Genomic DNA, 17,361 nt, shown 5'->3' with positions numbered 1-17,361 from the left:
TTTTATTTATCCTTATACTTGATCTTGAAGCACAACAGGAAACTGTGAGGAAGAACATTAAAAAGGAGAAATGACAATCTTTAAATTTAAAAGGCATCAAATCTCTTAGCCTGTGAAACTTGAGTCTACAAAAACAAATTCGTACGATGGTAAGACTTTGTCTGGCAACCAATTTAGAGAGCATGGAATGAGTAAGAAACAATCTGGAAAAAGAAGGTGTATGGGAAACTGGTAATCACAGCCTGAACTGCTGATTAATCAACTGTCAGGTCAGCTGTGGGAGCACAGGTGAAGGTTATATAGCTGTGCTCCCAGAAGGGGTGGAGATTGACTCCACCTCTCCTGGACTTCATTTAAGGGCTGACCACCACTAGGACAGCACCTCTTTTGAGATTGCTCCTTTGTGGAAATTGGATAACCAGTCTCAGCATTTCCAGCTAGACTGAAGGCATCTGTATTGGTGAGTTTTTCCTATAGATAACTTTTGGTTATCTATTACCATTATTCTTGCTTGTATTATTACCACCATCCTTATGTTATTTCTACCTTACAGAAGGGATTGCTAACATGTGCTGTGTTTTCAGGCTTTTTGTGAATTTCTTTTTAAGAAAGGACTTTCTTTCTCAATAAACTTCAAGTAAGAATAGCAAACTCGTGGCTTGAACTCCATACTTTTCAACTGTGGCTTGAACCCCATCTTTCAGTGGACAAACTTTTATGACTGCACTGGAGTTATAACTGGCTGGCTTTATAATCTCCTCTCATCCCTCCACCCCCACTTCTGCTGATCAGGGAACAGATATTTCTTCCTTTTTGAAGTAGTTAACACAATAGAAATGTCAATTACAACCATTCCCCCCCCCTATTCAGATTGGAATCATCGCTCTGTGTTGGTTTTTCTATCTTCTCCTTGCAAATATAAAATCAAAACCTCTGGCAGTGTATCTGAATAAATATAGCAAACCATTTAAGAGTAAAACATATTTTCCTATATAGGAAAAGCAATATAGCAAATTCTCAATCTGGACCTTGAAATCTTTTATTTAAAAATAATCTTGTTGTGATTTTACTAGTTATATTTTATTAAAATAGCTCTTGATGTATTTTTTTCTTCTTTATTTTTCACAAATTGAATTCAGATTCTACCTTCTTGTAGTAGCTATAATGTGAAAGATACAACCACTTTTGTTCTGCTTTTTTGCCTTCTTTATACTGTCAGCTTTGACACTGCTATGTATTCACATGTCAATTTTCATTTTGTTATTCAGCTCTGACATAATTTATAATAGGGAAAAAAAAAAATTCCATGGCTTACTGATTTTTTTTCACCATATAGTTAAAATGAAGTCATTATCCTATAGCTCTGTTTGAATTTTATATTTCCCTTGTTTCCAGTTTATCACTCTGTGTGCTGCAGAGTTTTTCTTTCAGGAGCTGTGAAGATTAAAATTTACAAAGTGTAAGCTTGCCATGATTTTTTTTTTTAATATATATACTTTTTTATGAGTTGTCATTAAGGCATATAAGTTTTCTCTTTCTATAATATCTGTGCTTGAAGAGATGGTTGATTTCTTACTATAGATCTAGTATTGAATCCCTGCTAGGGATTAGTGGCAAAATATCTCTGTACAGGTGTTCAGCTTATCTATGGAAACTTTCTTTTTCTCTCTTATATCTGCAATTTTGCAAGGCAGTTTTTCTTGTTCTTATTGGCATTACTTTAGAAAAATTATCAGGGAAAATAATTATACCTTCTCAGAATAATATATTTTTTATTGTTAATTTTTCTCTAAAGGAAAAGCAAATTTGCTCCTTAATCTTTTCTCTTGTTTTCCCAAAGATGGTCACTAGTCTGAGGTTCTGAGTCTTCTTTGTTTGCCTTGGAAAACAATCTGATACCTTTAAATGAAACTGTAGGATAACTTGCAGTTTCTGACCAAGCCCAGCCAGAACATCTCAAATCACTAATAACACTACAAACATAGGTCATATTGCCCATAACAAATTAACTTTCGATGACCAATAGAATAAATCAATTTATTCCAAAAACACTTTATAAAACTCATTAGAAATGATTGTATCTAACTGGATTATTGCCCTTTCCCATAGCGTCTACTTGAGGAAAAAAAACACAAATAGTACAAAAAATTTCTTTGCATAAATACCAAGTACTTTCTGTGTTCACAGTACTTGCATTTCATTTCACTAAATAATAATAATATAATCTGAAAAGTATATCCTCCAGAATTGTGCCCATGAGTTGAATCTGACATATGCAGTTACTCTATAACTGGAAATGCCACACAGAGATACAAACAATATGTAACATTTTGGACCCCTTTCTTTCTGTCATTTTTTTTTTTTTTTTTTTTTTTTTTTTCACTCGCAATATTTTTTTAAAGTCAGGGAATTTTCATCAAATTTATGTATTATTCTTACCCTGATATTAATGCACCCTGGTAAAGTTTCATGTAACACTCTGAATTATAAAGAGATAAAAACTTCCTTAGGAAATAGCCATAAACAGCAGATAACTTTCTATGCTGGGCTTAATGAATCAGCAGTATGTTGTTAGCACTTGAGTCATTTACTATGAGAGTCTTTCAACTTTAAGCCTACAATAAAGAACATCATTTACAGTTGGTTTATTATGTGCACACAAAAGTGAGAAAGAACACACTTTTGCTTTTGGCTTTCTTTTTTATTGGGCCATTCCTATAAATGTATTGTATCATTGACTAAGATTTTGATTTGTAGTTCTGCAAGTGAAAGGACAATCAGCATTTCTGTAATTTACTGTACAAAAAACAAATTTTAAACTTCATCTATCAGCAAGACAATTCTGTAATGGATTTGTGCTTTAGTATATGCATGTAAGTCATTCAAAGTTCAGATGAGGCTACATGAGATGATGTGCAAAAATCAATATAGGGCAACTTACAACTGCAGATAAAAAACATTAGGGAAAAGACCAAAATTTGTCTGCAATTAGGGAAAGGGCTGTCATGTTTTCCGTGATATGATTTATTGATTGGTGAAATTACTTTTTTCTTTCAGTGTTCAGGGTTAGATGAAGAACTTCAATAGAAGTTTGTGTCTAAACTAGCTGATTACTTAGAAATTTTTATTTTATAATCATTTATCTATGAACTCTCTGGAAAGACTTTACAAAAATAGCAGTATATTGGTTAATACTGAAAGTAAATTACTCTGTGGAAGTAGATATTTCATGTCAGATATTTATTATTGCACCTTTAAATCAAATGGCATTCTAATTAGAGAGTGGTAGAAATTTCTTACTGAATCCACCACCAGTGCCAAAAACAATTAGCAAACACTACTCCCTGTAATTAATTTTCTTCCATGTTTTATGCCTTTATCCAGAATTTATCCTTGTGAGACTTCCTAGGAATGTACTTCCAAAGAGAAGAGTTTTATGTGTGCTTGTGTGTGTGTTGGGTTGAATGAGGGATAGAGGATAGAGAAGAGTGAAAATAGATGAGATCTGTATGGTTAGGGAATGCTAAAGGATCTCATATCCATTTTTGCACTGTAAATACTGTAGTAGACACTGTAAATAGCTGTATATCTATCTGCAAATTACATAGTGGATGGTTCCTTGAAATCCCTTGTCCTTCGCAACTCTGCCTTGTTTGTAAGCTCTAATCATTTGTTATGGGAGCAGCTGTCATGACTGCTGTAGGGTAGGAAAATCTGCAAAACAGAAAGTGTTGTTTTATGCTCTTCTGAACTTTAGCTCTGGTTCTTCCCCTCCCCAGTCAGCACAGAACTCTTTAAAGATGGAGGGTAGTACCAGATGGAAGAATCTTCTGGGGAAAAAAAGCCAGGAAAATCCTTGAAAAAGAAACAAAAGTGTAGTAGATTTAATCAGAATGAAAAGGAAATCAAGAACTATGTAGAAAGTCTGAAGACTAAAAGTCTGAGAGGAAAGGGACCTATAGTAGAACTGCCATTTATAATGCCTAGGTAATAGAGGAATATTCTGTGCTGATGTTTTGAAGGTGTCTCAGCATCAAAGGTTTTCTCAACAGGCAAGGCAATCTGACAGGAAGGAAATAAACTACCATTAAACAAGAGGTGCAGCAGAGCAATCTTCGTAAACAATTTCCTGTATCAACACTTTAATATTATTAATGAGCTGTGAAGGAGAGGTAGGGGAGTAGACCAAAATATATGACATCATTTAACTAAGAAATTCTGTCTTTGATTGTTCTGATCTGTCCTTCAAAATAAAACTGTGAAGACAGATGTAGACAGCTTCTGAAAGTAAGTTTTAAATATTTACTGTATTTATTTTTTAAGAACAATGCAATGACTAGTTTAGACCTGCCAACCTATACAGAAGATATCTTGTGTGGTGTTTGGAGGCAGTTGGGCTGTTCATTATGTTCTGCATGCAAAAGCTCTTTGATTGTTCCCCAGATCTTGTACTGCTATGTAATTTGTTTTGAAAAAAGAATACCTATTATTTAGAATGAAAACATACTGGATGCTTATGAGGAATTTCTAAGGATATTTTTCCTAGAAGGAAAAAGCACAAGTATTTGTAAATTGCTTAAATATGAACAGATTGGATAGTAGATTCCCTTATCCTCCTATCAGATAGAATCAGTCTTTCATAAATCAACAAATTAAAGCAAGGAGGAGAAAAAAAAAAAAAAAAAAAAAAAAAAGACTGGTAGAACAGTGTTGTATTTTATGTATGAACCAATACTGTTAACTTTGCAGACAGTACTGATCAAGAAGATTCCTTGTACTATCCAGTTAGGTAGAAAAAGCCTTTCTTATACTGTTCAGTACCTAGCAGAGGTACACCTGACAGCTAATTTTAAACTATTAAATTTGCGATAGCGGGATGTTCTGTCCTGGATAGTTTTCCTTGCTGAGAAGCAAGGCAGGCAGATTCATTTGAACTCAGTACTGTACTACTGGTTCATGCTGCTAAGGAAGGCATCCCTGGAGCCTTTGCAGGACTGTAAACCTGATAATTCTGTTCTTTATTCCTGGCCTGAACAACCTGCCTTTTGACGGACTGTTTGATAAAGGGAAAGCATAACATTATTGCTATAAGAGTACAAAATCACTCTCTAGCAAAATGCAGGGAGAGAATAATCATGGTATATATGCCTGCTATGGGTGTATTTTAAAAGTATTCTAGAAGGGTCCCAGTTTGAATTGTTGGTTGAAATACAGGCAAATGTATTCTCTCCTCCTGATCCAGCCAGGGCTGATCAGATGATGGATGATGACTGATAACGATGCATTGGCAGAAATGAGTGCACAGATGCATACAGTAAAGCTAGAAAACAGCTTCCCTCACTACTTGTCTCTGTAGTTAGTTACCAGTTTACCTTCTAAATAAATAAAATCAGACATCTGTTCACAATAACTAGGGAAAAAAAGTGGTCTAGTTAAAAATCCAGCCTAAGGACATTAAAAATGAGTACTATTTTGCTATAAGAAAGTATGGTAAAAGAAAGTGATGACAGTGCATTTGAATGGGTGCTGTTAAAACCATTCCCCACATCCAATACTATCCTGATAAAGAGCCATATCCCCTCCTGTTTATATGCTCCCTTCAAGTACTGGAAGGCCACAATGAGATCTCTCTCATTGGAAGAGCCTTCTCTTCTCCAAGCTAAAAAAGCCCAGCTCTCTCAATCTTTCTTCATAGGAGAGGTGCTCCAGCCCTCTGATCATCTTAGTGGTCCTCCTCTGGACTCATTCCAAGATCTACACATTTTTTTTGTACTGGGGACAGTACTCCAGATGGGGCCTCACAAGAGCTGAGTTACCCCCCTGCCCATGGCCACTCTTCTTTTGATGGAGCCCAGAGCATAGCTGGCCTTTTGGGCTGCAAGCGCATACTTCTGGCTCATGTCCAGCTTCCATCAGGACCCTCAAGTCCTTCTTCACAGAACTGCTCCCAAGGGATTCTTCACTCAGTTTGTACAAATTTCTGAGCTTGCCATGGCCCAAGCACAGCCCCTTGCACACTACATGTGATGGGCCTAAATAAGACTGCTCATGTACTGGAATTTCTTTTCACGTATTCTGATTTTTAGAACAATGTTTTCAAGGGTCCCTGTAGTGTGTTTTTCTCTCTTATACAGCAAGACGAGCATTGTGTAAAGTTTATACCATAGGCTAAACATAGGTGCTAATTTGAAATTTGTTTCTCCTGTGAACAGAAAAGTAAGTTAATGTTAATTAACTGTTTTGGTGCATGTAACATTTTAGCATTTTTCTCATCAGTTGTTTTGCAAATGTGAGATGAAATAATTTCTGCTTTGAATCACCTCACATACACATTTCAAGGGCTGTGTTCTTCTTCCATTTCAGAATAACTAACTTTTATGTTATCTTAAGTAAATGAGAAAATGCTTGAGCAAGGGTAATTATTAACTAGAATATAGCTTTAGATAGAACAAAAAACGGTGGTGTGTTCTTCTAGTGTAAAAGTATTTTCTGGGCAGGACGGAGCTTTTGCAGTCATTTTGCAAAATTGAGAATAACACCATTTTAGGACCGTGAACCAAATCTTCAAATTCATTAAAATATGTCTCAGTGTTTTCCAGTCCATAAATGTTAACTATTGGACCAAGGAAAGCATATACATGAAAAAGCAGTTTGTTGGCTTAGTTCCTAGAATCTCATTTTTGCTTTCTGCTCTTCATGGTGTATTGGATTTACATTATGCTTGTGCATAGTTTAGACTATTAAGTTGAGTAGAATGACTTCTATACATCAGTATGTATGGCCTGTTATTGGACATAATTTGAAACTGTTAAAAGCCCTTCATATAAATCAGTGGGAAAAAAAGAAAAAGAAGTAACCACTAATAAATTGTGTCATTATGTATTCTGATGGTAGAAAAGACCAGTGTTTTTTAGTATATTTGGGTATAAATAATACTTTTTACTTCAGTAGAATATTTTGAAGTAGTTGTTCTATATTTGGATATTATGTTTTCTCCCTCCTCTGAAAACATTCTCATTCTTATTATATTATTTTCAGTAAAAATGAAAGTACCAAAAAAGGGAGGTCTGTTTGTTTTTCCACATTGAGGGTTGGAATTTGTATTAAAAACAAACAAACAAACAGCAGTACACAAAGGTCACAGAAGACTTCCTTTAAATTATGCCATAAGGAAAAGGGGTTTTATCCTAATTTATGAGCCCTCATTTTAATTTAGTAGATGAATGGAAATGAGAACAGAATGTCCATGACAATAATTGGTTTCCTTGAGGGGAGAGTAAGGATTGGATCAAGTTCTCTGTCAGAAAGGAAAGAAGTCAAAAAGTTTTTACTTAATTCTTATATTTAACTAAGCATAAATATGATAAGTACAATACAACAGAATTTTGATCAAATCTGATTGTAGGAATAAAATAGAAGATAGATACATATTTTTGTCTTCAGTGTTTCATCTGAGACATGATAAAACATCATCTACTGTAATTTTGATTTCTGTACATGAAATTATTGACATTCATGTGAAGATGGCACTGTGTTTATGATCATGAAAGAATCAGTTAAAGTAGTACTTTATCTGTTGTTGATATCAAAGCATCTGCTCTGCAAGATACTTATTCTTTCAATATTCTTGCGTTATCCTTGCAATAATTTCCATGAAGAAAAATAAATAAAATGTTTAGCCTAATGTGAATTTCCAGTTCCTAACATATAATTGCACTAGAGGAAAGAAAGAATGGGAAGGGAAGTGAACTACATGACCAATTTCATTAGGATATGCTACATCCTTAAAGAACTAGCAATGATTCCTCTGGAGAATAGTAATGTTTTTACTGCACTGTAGACTTGATCTCAGCTAGAAAAACAGTCGGAAAAATCAACATCTTACTACCATAGCTCTCACCACTTTTCTAGGTTTTTGGAATTAATCTTCTTGTCAAATTAGAAAAAATAAATTAGAAAATATTTAATATTACAGTTGCTACAGTGATAATAAAGGAATGTAACCCTGCTCTTTCATTTCCCTAAATGATTTGCTGAAACACAATTTTAATGACAAATATGACAGAGTCTGTTTTGTTGTTTGTTTGTTTTTTGGTCAAATTGGAATTCCTTCTTCCTGATGTAGATTTTTCAACCCATTTGAAAGAGCTCTCAGACATTTTCTGAAAGGATTCCCTCTTTTAATTTGCTATCTCTTTTAGAGATGGGCTGGTTGTTATACAGCTGGCACTGTTATTGCACAGTGCCATTTTAGTAATCTACAGCAGCCATCTGTGCAACCTGAAAACCCTACCAGACAAATTGAAGCATTTTTACAGTCCAACACTGTATACTTATGGTTTGAGGTGGACTAGGGTTTAGGATTTAATGGGAATGTAAAATTATACTATTACGAAAATAATGTCTTTAGGGTTACTACTTCCATGTATCAAAAGAATGTTCCAGTTCTGCTCATTAACCATATTAAGTATTTTTAAACTAATCTAATTTTATTGAAAATATTTTGACATATAACAAATTATTACAGTACAGTGGTTTTCTAGGCATCTTTAAAAGCAGTTTTATAATTTCATGTAGTCAAATAGTCAATTCAATATGAAAGTTGATTGTGTCTTGAAATAAATGCTGTTTCAGGGGGGAAAGGAATGTTCAGTTCTCTGTATGAAGCTGTTTGGACAGCATGGCATACAATTGGTAAGTATTTTCCCCAAGCAATTTTATTTCCTTTCATTTAGGCATGAAGAATACGAAAGCAATTGAAAAAGACTAAGCTTATTATGTTGGACTTCATTTTTTTTTTTTTAATTTTATTTTTATTTTTCTTCTTTTCAGCATTACTGTTTTTTCTAAAATACAATTAACTGGACTGTTTTTCCTTTTCTTCCTACTATTATTATTATTATTTTTAAATCATGTTTTTACTATCCTGTCAAACTTAGTGTATTTTGCCTAGAGGTGAGGTTTGCCACTAAATATGAGCAACAAGCTGCATTCTGTTTGTTGAGACATGCTGCCAAAACAGCATAAAACATAGTTAGGTATGCTGTCTGCCTGACAAAAGCTACAGATTTAGAGGACCATGGTATATTATTCTTAGTGATGCTACTGCTGATACTAAAAAGCAATGAGATTTTCAGTGGAGATTTGTCTTAATTAGTTACTGAACTCCAGTTTTACCTAAATTCTAAGTTTATCTTGATCAAAATGAGCTTTCTTTTGCTCAGATCAATGAGTCATGCCCAAAGTGAGCAAAACCATTAAAATCATTTTTGGAACATTTTTCTGCACTGTCTGATGATAACAAGCTTTGTGTCTACAGCTTCCCTTAGGGAAAGTCAATAAATGACCAGGGATATTATCCTTGCCCCTTTCCTGTGTTTCCTTGTCCTGTCTCAGAGTCTCACAGCACAGATTCCTCAGGGTAAGAATGGTATAATGAGAAATATAAGGTGTCATAATTTTTTCTACTTAAGTTCATAAAGGAAAAATGTGTTTTTTGTTGTTGTTGTGTTTTTTTTTTTTTTGTTTTTTGTTTTTTTTTTTGTTTCCCTCCTGACATGCTAGTTACCTTTTGGTGCTTCTGGTTTTGGCACTGTCTTTTATACATCTTCAGTGCAGCAGATCTTGAAAAGCACTAAAGCACTCTCTAAATTTTAGGAAAAGCAAAAAAAAACCAAACAACAACAACAAAACACACAAAAAAACAACCAAACAAAAAAACCCTGTGTATTTGAGTTGTGGCTTAGTACATTGAAAAGTATTGAAAAGTAACAGATGATAGCTATATCTGGGTGAAATATTGGTGAATACTTTTTCATTAAGCTTCGCATCTAATCGGCTGATGACGGAGTACTGCACTGTGATGGGGGCTCCCGATGGCTCTTTCTTGTTAGGGAGAGTGGGACATTTGTTGGGGACTACGTAATACTGACAGGCTCTTTGTACTTAAAATAGGATGCAAATGATAACACTATCATTTTATTCAATACTAAAATGAAGCATATTTAATTGTGCATTGAAGTGCAGTAAGATTTAGTAGAAAATAATCATAATACAGTCAACACTTCAAAACCATTCATAGTTAATAAAGAGAATTAAGGTCAGAATCTCTTTACCTCTTATTCTAGTGAAATTTGTTGTATGCACAGTGAAAATACTCAAAGAAATAGGTAAGAAAGACTTGGACTTGTATTTGCTCATGTAAGTGCATAAAAGAATGTTCTAACCAGCATGACACAGGAAATAGTTCAGTACTGAATACTAATAAAAATAGTCAAGCAACTGTAAAGAACAGTCTGTGCACCCAGACACCGAAGTAATTACAGAAAGGGAAAATTCTATTAAACAAAGAATTGTCTTCTTCATTCTGATGCTGAAGAAACCTGCATGTTATATAGTTTTGCCATGTTCATAATTTAAGCCCCCATTCTTTTCTTGTAATCTTGTTAAGCCTTAAGTGCTCATCTTCCGTTTCTAATTCATTCAATTTAGGTTATTGCATAATGGCAACAAATAGATAACAAATAAAGCAGAATTACACTCACTACATTTTATTTCCATTTTGCATATTTAGGGCCTTTAGTTTCTGACTCTTTGCCAGTAGAAATTTGCTCTTCTTGCTTTAATGAAATTATTTTTTCCCTGCTTTTTTGAAAGCAATCAAACAAGGATTTTGCAAGTTCGCTATAGAATTTAATTTATCTTTCGGAAATTCTGTTCTGGGTTAGAGCTGACATACCTCACCAATTACAGGCTACTGTCACAAAAAGTGTGTTGTTTAGGCTTCACTTCAACATGCTTCATCTTACCTTTCCGATTCTTCTGAAAGTTGAAGGCAAAATACCATTCATAACCTGTTATTTTTGTTGTCTATTATACTTGTGGATGATCTTTACTAACATGATATAAATCTATTTATTAGAAAACAAGACTTTAAAATTAGTATTGATAAAGACAGCTGATGTGAGTTTTCTGATTTCAGCGCCCACGTTAATACCTCCAAATTACACTTCTTTGCACATAGCTTGGATATTTCATGACTTAGTGAGTTAACAGTGCTGACATTGTCTTAGATATCCTGAAATTAAACTACATTCTAATAGTAAGTACAAAAAGCTGCATGAAGAAGTACATCCTGTATCTAGCTCTTTGAAGATTTAGGAGTAAGCTTATAGGCAGTCATGCTCACATTGTAGTACACAAAAAAAACAAAACAAAAAACCTCAAAACATCTTTCTCCTTCAGAAATAGACTGAAGCAGGGATAGACAGGAGAAAGAAGCTGAAGGGGAAGATCATGGCTTTCTTTTACAATGGATGATTCTTAACTGCTTTTTCTTTTACTTAGAAACCCAGAACTTAGAATGCAAATTGAAATAGTAAGCAACAGAAGATCAATATTCTCCCTAGTGTGAAGGCATTCAAACTCGGATTTCTAAGGCCAGACCAGAAAGAATGCTAATACCTTTGTACCTGAATGAGAAAGAGCACAATTACAAAAATTACCAATGATCCTGGTCATTAGACAGAGAGAGATGAGATCAATGTATGTTGCAACTGTCTGAAATTAAAAGAACTACAGGGAGTGTGAACTTTGAAAACTATCTGCATAAAATCTGACTGGAAGAAAGCTAAAATTTATGGGATTAGCGGATGCTTTCAGTCTAGCTGGAAAATGCTGAGACTGGTTATCCAATCTCCACGAAGGAGCAATCTCAAAGAGATGCTGCCTTAGTGGACATCAGCCCTTAAATGAAGTCTAGAAGAGGTGGAGCCAAGCTCCATCCCTTCCAGGAGCACAGCTGAACTACCCTCACCTGTGCTCCCACAGCTGACCCGAGATTGCCTCAGCTGACTAATTAGAGGTTCAGGCTGTGATTGCCAGTTTCCCATATGCACCCTCTTATGTTAGTTATTTTGTTCTTGTTGGATGCTTTCCCCCATTAATAATAACTATAATTCAAAAAAAAAAAATTTCATCTTGGCTTTGGTAAAAGGTATCATTGTAATGCCAACACCACCAGAGAGTATGTTTTATTCATGAAGATAAAAGAACAAGTATACATGGAACTATAAAATGTCACAATTAATACACAGAAACATAGCTGAAAATACTGAAATAACATATACATGTTAATTATATCCAATAAATATATTAGTTGTTTTTTTGTTTTGTTTTGTTTTTTGTAAAGTAATAAAAGAAGCTGATATATCAATATGATATTGCCTTTGAATTTATATATTTAGCTTGGTGTCACACTGCAGCTTTAGAGGAAATCACCCAGGGACTGCAAGACTGACTACACAAGGTGCCCTGAATGAGCAAGACCAGACAAGGGAGAATGGAGCAGGAAGGGACAGAAATTTAAATACAATAGGCTGGGTTTATATTATACTTACTATTTGTCTTACCAATTTAAAAGGCAATAGGAAAAAATAAACCAATTCTCTAGACAATATAGTGGAATCATAGAAACCATCTATTCATACTTGCTTCTGAAAGGAGAAGTAATACAAAATGCATACAGTTACAAAAACTGTTTGAGAAAATGACACGGTATATCTGAAGATAAGATGCAAACACCTGGTTTAGTCTTTCATCATGTTTCCTTAGGGATCAACAGTTCATTTGATAACACAGGTTCAAGTGGAAGTGTGAGGGATATATAAAATATCTTCAGCTGTGATGCATTTACTATCCACAGCAGCAGAGTTTGTAATTCTACTAACAAGATAGCTATTAAAAATATAGGTTAAACTTTCCTCTTATTCATCTGTCAAATGCTTAACTTGGATGTTTGAGTATTTAGTTTGATCACTGTTGTTTGACTGATGTTGAGATTGTCTAGCTGTAAAAACTGACAAGAACAAACTAATCTTTACTTTTCAGAAAGGCACACCTACGAATATGCAGACAAAGAGAGACCTTTTCTATGAAAGACAACTAGAAGACTGTTTAGGACATAATTCTGTTTTGAGTAATGCAAAATTTACCCAGGCAGTGGAGCTCTTCAATAGAAAGATTCAAGAGCAGTAGCATAGTTTAATATTCAAAAACAAATTCAGATTTGTAACAAATAGTGCAATCTCACTCCTCCAGTTAAATTCCATCAGCTCTGAATTTTGCCCAAAGCATTTTGACTTCACTCTTGCAGGTGTCACACCCTTCATGAAATTTTCTGGTGGTGATATATTTCATCTTCAGACAGTTGTATAAAAAATCAGGAGTGCTAATTAGCTGAAGGTAACGGCAACAGGAAGTGAAACAGCTGAAATGTGGTTGAATTTTTTTAAAAAAAATTATAATAAATCATAATATGTACTCAGATCAGTGCAGTCACCACAGACCATAAGTCACCTTCCTGAGAAAGCAGTTATGATAGAATATAATGTAATCATTCAGTAGGTGCCATCATATTGAGAAAAACCAACATATCCAGTTTCTGCAGCCAGTGCAACTTTAGAGAAGCAACTGCTTCTTTTCCTGACTGCAGCCCTTTAAATGAAGTTTCTCTTCATTTCTGGGGACTATGTTGAAATAAAAAATTACTTGTAATAGCAGTAGAAGTCCTATGCTTCTCTTGCAAATGTTAAGATAGTTTACCTTCTAGGATAGCACTTCTTTTTTAGCTAGATAAATAACTGTTCTTTGGTATTTCTAATAATCAGAATAAAGTGCTGGCCACACTGTTCACCATTTGTTTCAACAATTTGTTATGCGTTTTTTGTTGTTAATGTTGTTGTTGTTGCTTTTTGTTTGTTTGTTTGTTTTTTCTCATATACATAATGCAAAAGTAATTTGGGGAAACAAATTCATTAATAATTGCAGTCATAATGCTACAACTTTAATTTCTTCAGAGTGGAATGAATAGCTGTTATATTACTTCTTAATTTACAAGTTGGTAATCTAGGAAGTACAGGAAGGTTAAATATATTCAGAGATCAAAAATGAGCTCTGAATGTATATGGATACAATAGAAATGATAAGGAATAAGTTATAAATTAGGTAATGCATAATAAAATTAACTTTAATCTGAGGATGGTAAAAATATATGTGATGTCTATGGATGAAGTCTTGCAAGCTGTTATTACTGAGATATCATCTATTTTGTCAATAGCCCAGCAAATGCATGCAACTTACACCTTCTTTAATAGCAAGACAGAACAAAATTGGTTCAGGTACTGGGCTGTTTTTTGCACCATCCGCTATAATAATTTTTGTCACTTAACACTCCACTTTGTATACAACAGAAAGGTACAGATCAGGTGACATTTACAGTAAGACACCAATAGGAACATGTGCTATGCTTCCAAAAACTTCAGGCCAAGATGTAAGTCTATGGGTTGTTTGGCCCTTTTCGTGTTACCCTTACCTCACATCTAGGGATTTATTGTTAGAAAGAGCTGTCACTGATAGAGTTGGCAACATTTGTATCAGCTCTGAACAAAACATGTTGACTGAATTTAGTTCAGTGATTCAATAAAAACAAACAAACAAACAAAAACAAATGCAGATCAGGCACAGCTCCCCATCTGTCTGCTGATATATTTTCATGTGGTCTAAATAAGATTTGTAATACTTTTGAATCTTGTAGAGACAGCCAGTGGCATTGCTGCAAAGGGCAACTTCCAGCTGTGCTGTTCCTTCTTGACGATCTGCTCAGCAGCTCCTGGAGGTAAGAGGTGACAGCCAACAGTGCTGTTATGCTGCTGGGTATCACCAGTCACGACAGCAAGTGTTTGTCTTTTTCGTGACTTCCAGACACTGTCATGGCCTCGGGAGCCTACTATTTGCTGTTTCACAAGCAGCACCAAAAATCTTGGAATGTATTTAAAGCAGTCGCTGGTCCATGAGGACACTGCAAAAGACTGCTGAGTATTGACCACTCCAGCTAAGAGAATAGTGGAGGAGTGAGAACCACTATGTGCCTTGGATTATTCTAATGCGTAAAGAATTGTAATGACATTCTTCACTACATGTTGGCCTTGCTGAAATTCAAAGCTTTTGACTGCTGACTGGGTTTGTATTGTTTAGTTTTGAGCATGAGGATTATCCTAAACAATGATTATTCAAAGTTGCCATTGTGGCAGCTTTTATTATGTGCCAGCTATTAAAAATTTCTGTGCAATTTTGCATTTTGTTGTAATGTGTGTTCTTACAGTCAGTAAGAACTTCATCACTGAAATTAATTTATGCTATTTCTTTAGGAACTACACTTCTGTAATTAATCCTAGAGTTCTCCCTAACAATTTCTCTACATAAGAGAAAATCTCACTTTAATACACTTTTTTTTTTTTTTTAAATTATATTTTTCATCTATTTAAACTTTTAAAAAGCATGTGACTTTTGTCTTAAGTTCATCAATAGAAAAGGCTAGGCCAGTGTGAGCTATTTTAACAACTTTAAAATTGTCACTCTTCCACGGTAACATTACTGATTTACTGATTAATAGGCCATCATCTTGCCTTTATATAAAGCAATCACTCTTGGCTCCTGTTGAATTACCAGAGGAGCTGTAAAACAGACTGCTGCACAAAGTACAAGTTTCCACCACTCAAAACCCAGTGAGAGCCACTGAATTGTATTAGGGCAGCAGCTCCTGGCTCATGAGTTCCTCAGGCAGATGACCTATTGCTCCAAATAAGAGTCAATTTACTAGCTTGGGCCTGTAGACTCCATTGAATAGAACTGAGCTCTTCTAAAATTCTGCATTCTCATTTCTTTCAGTTTTGATTTCTGTTATGGGAACACTGAGCAGCCAGGTTAAAAGGATTCACACAAACCTTATGCTCTCTTTGTATTTTCTCTGAATCTCAATGTAGATCTTAAGTAGTGCACATTTAATCAATTGACATGAATGAATTGTCTGCATGTCTGGGATGAAGAAGCTGCAAGCATCTTGGAAACAGGATTAGAGAAATCATATTCTGCTCAATTATTCCTTTTAGCAGCATTATTCTGAAGATTTCATGCCTTTTCCAAATCTCTCAGTTAAACATGTAATGTTTGTACCACTTTAGCTCTTGAGATTTATTTTCTCTGTATTTATTGTATGTGTAAGTCATTTGTTCATCATCAAAGTGGAGCTGTTTTTTTTTCTAAAGTTGCTAAATAGCTGCAGATGCTTGAAAACAAAATTTTTATAACACAGCAAGAAATAACTGAAGAACAAAATTTAGAAGAATATTTTGCCCCTTTCTCCTTCTACTTTGCAACGCAAACCTTCCAATCATGCTCATATACCCTGTTAGTCTATTCAAGTACAAAGCTGCCTCAGGTGTGTATTCTTGCTCTGCTATTTTGCATTCCTAAATTGCAGCAGGTGTAGAGAATATAATATTTTGCCATATACTTCTTCAGTGGTGCTGATTGCACCCAGTTCACTATTTTACTTCTCTCTCTGTCTTTTTACCAAAGTTAATAGCATCACATTCATCTTAACAAATTCTCTTGACGCACATCCAAATTAAACTACTTTTAAGGTTGTAGTTTAAAATGGTTATGTGTCTTGATGCCTCCCCACCTCTGAAGTTTGCATTTCATTCTTTCAAACAGTGTTTCCTTAAGTTTGTGCATCTCACAGTTTGACATATAGCTTTATAAAGTTTTCAAGATACAAGTAGATCAATTGAAGAAAAGCTTCATTATCTGAACAGGAACAGATGCATGAATGGGCTAACTTATTCCTCAGTATGTGAGGGACTATATCATCCTTATGGCACTTACGCTTCAAACAGCCAATAAGTGGATGGTATGGAGTGTTATATTTCTATGAAGCTCTTGTCTGAGCTGTTTAGAGTTATTTGTAATACAAAAATTTATGTTAAATACATCAATAAGCCGCAGCACAGTAGATATTTTCCATACAGCATGAGTGATAAATTCTAACCATTTTGTTTAAATAATATATGTGATATCACGTATTCCATATTTAGCTTTTGAAATTGTTTTGCATATCTGGATGGTGAAGATCTGTAGTAATCTATTGCTAGGATCATGTTTCAAATTATCTTATGTTTACTCAGTTTAATGGCAGTAATCAACAAGACTGAGTTTTCATTAGTGAACCAAAGTAAATCACATGACTAGGAGTGACTGCAGGCCCTCAGCAAAATTACAGGAGAGCACAATCCCATTCTTTGTGAGCATTTTCTCACTGTGTATCTATATTTAACATCTGTCAATAATAACATGCTTTGCACTGATGATGACAAAAGGCACTCACACTGAACATCATAAGTTTTAACAGACCTGCCTTTCTCAACATCTCTGGTCTTGTATCTTCTTATGTTTTCTTTTATAACAATTAGAATAAATCCTGCAGGCTTCCTACAGATTTAATAACTATGAACTATTAAGGTA

General features: G+C 34.6%; 1 long non-coding RNA gene across 1 annotated transcript; it reads left to right on the top strand.

The window, feature by feature from the left end:
• The first annotated feature begins 393 nt into the window (after positions 1-393).
• On the top strand, positions 394-14,788 carry LOC140250984 (uncharacterized). The gene is made up of 3 exons (XR_011903345.1): positions 394-460; positions 8,635-8,694; positions 14,594-14,788. It is a non-coding gene; the product is annotated as an uncharacterized lncRNA (long non-coding RNA).
• The last annotated feature ends 2,573 nt before the right edge of the window (positions 14,789-17,361 follow it).

The sequence above is a fragment of the Excalfactoria chinensis genome, chromosome 4, assembly GCF_039878825.1.
Source record: "Excalfactoria chinensis isolate bCotChi1 chromosome 4, bCotChi1.hap2, whole genome shotgun sequence".
Lineage (NCBI taxonomy): Eukaryota > Metazoa > Chordata > Aves > Galliformes > Phasianidae > Excalfactoria > Excalfactoria chinensis.
The sequence above is the reverse complement of the archived record's forward strand: the minus strand, read 5'-3'. Positions and strand labels throughout refer to the sequence as shown.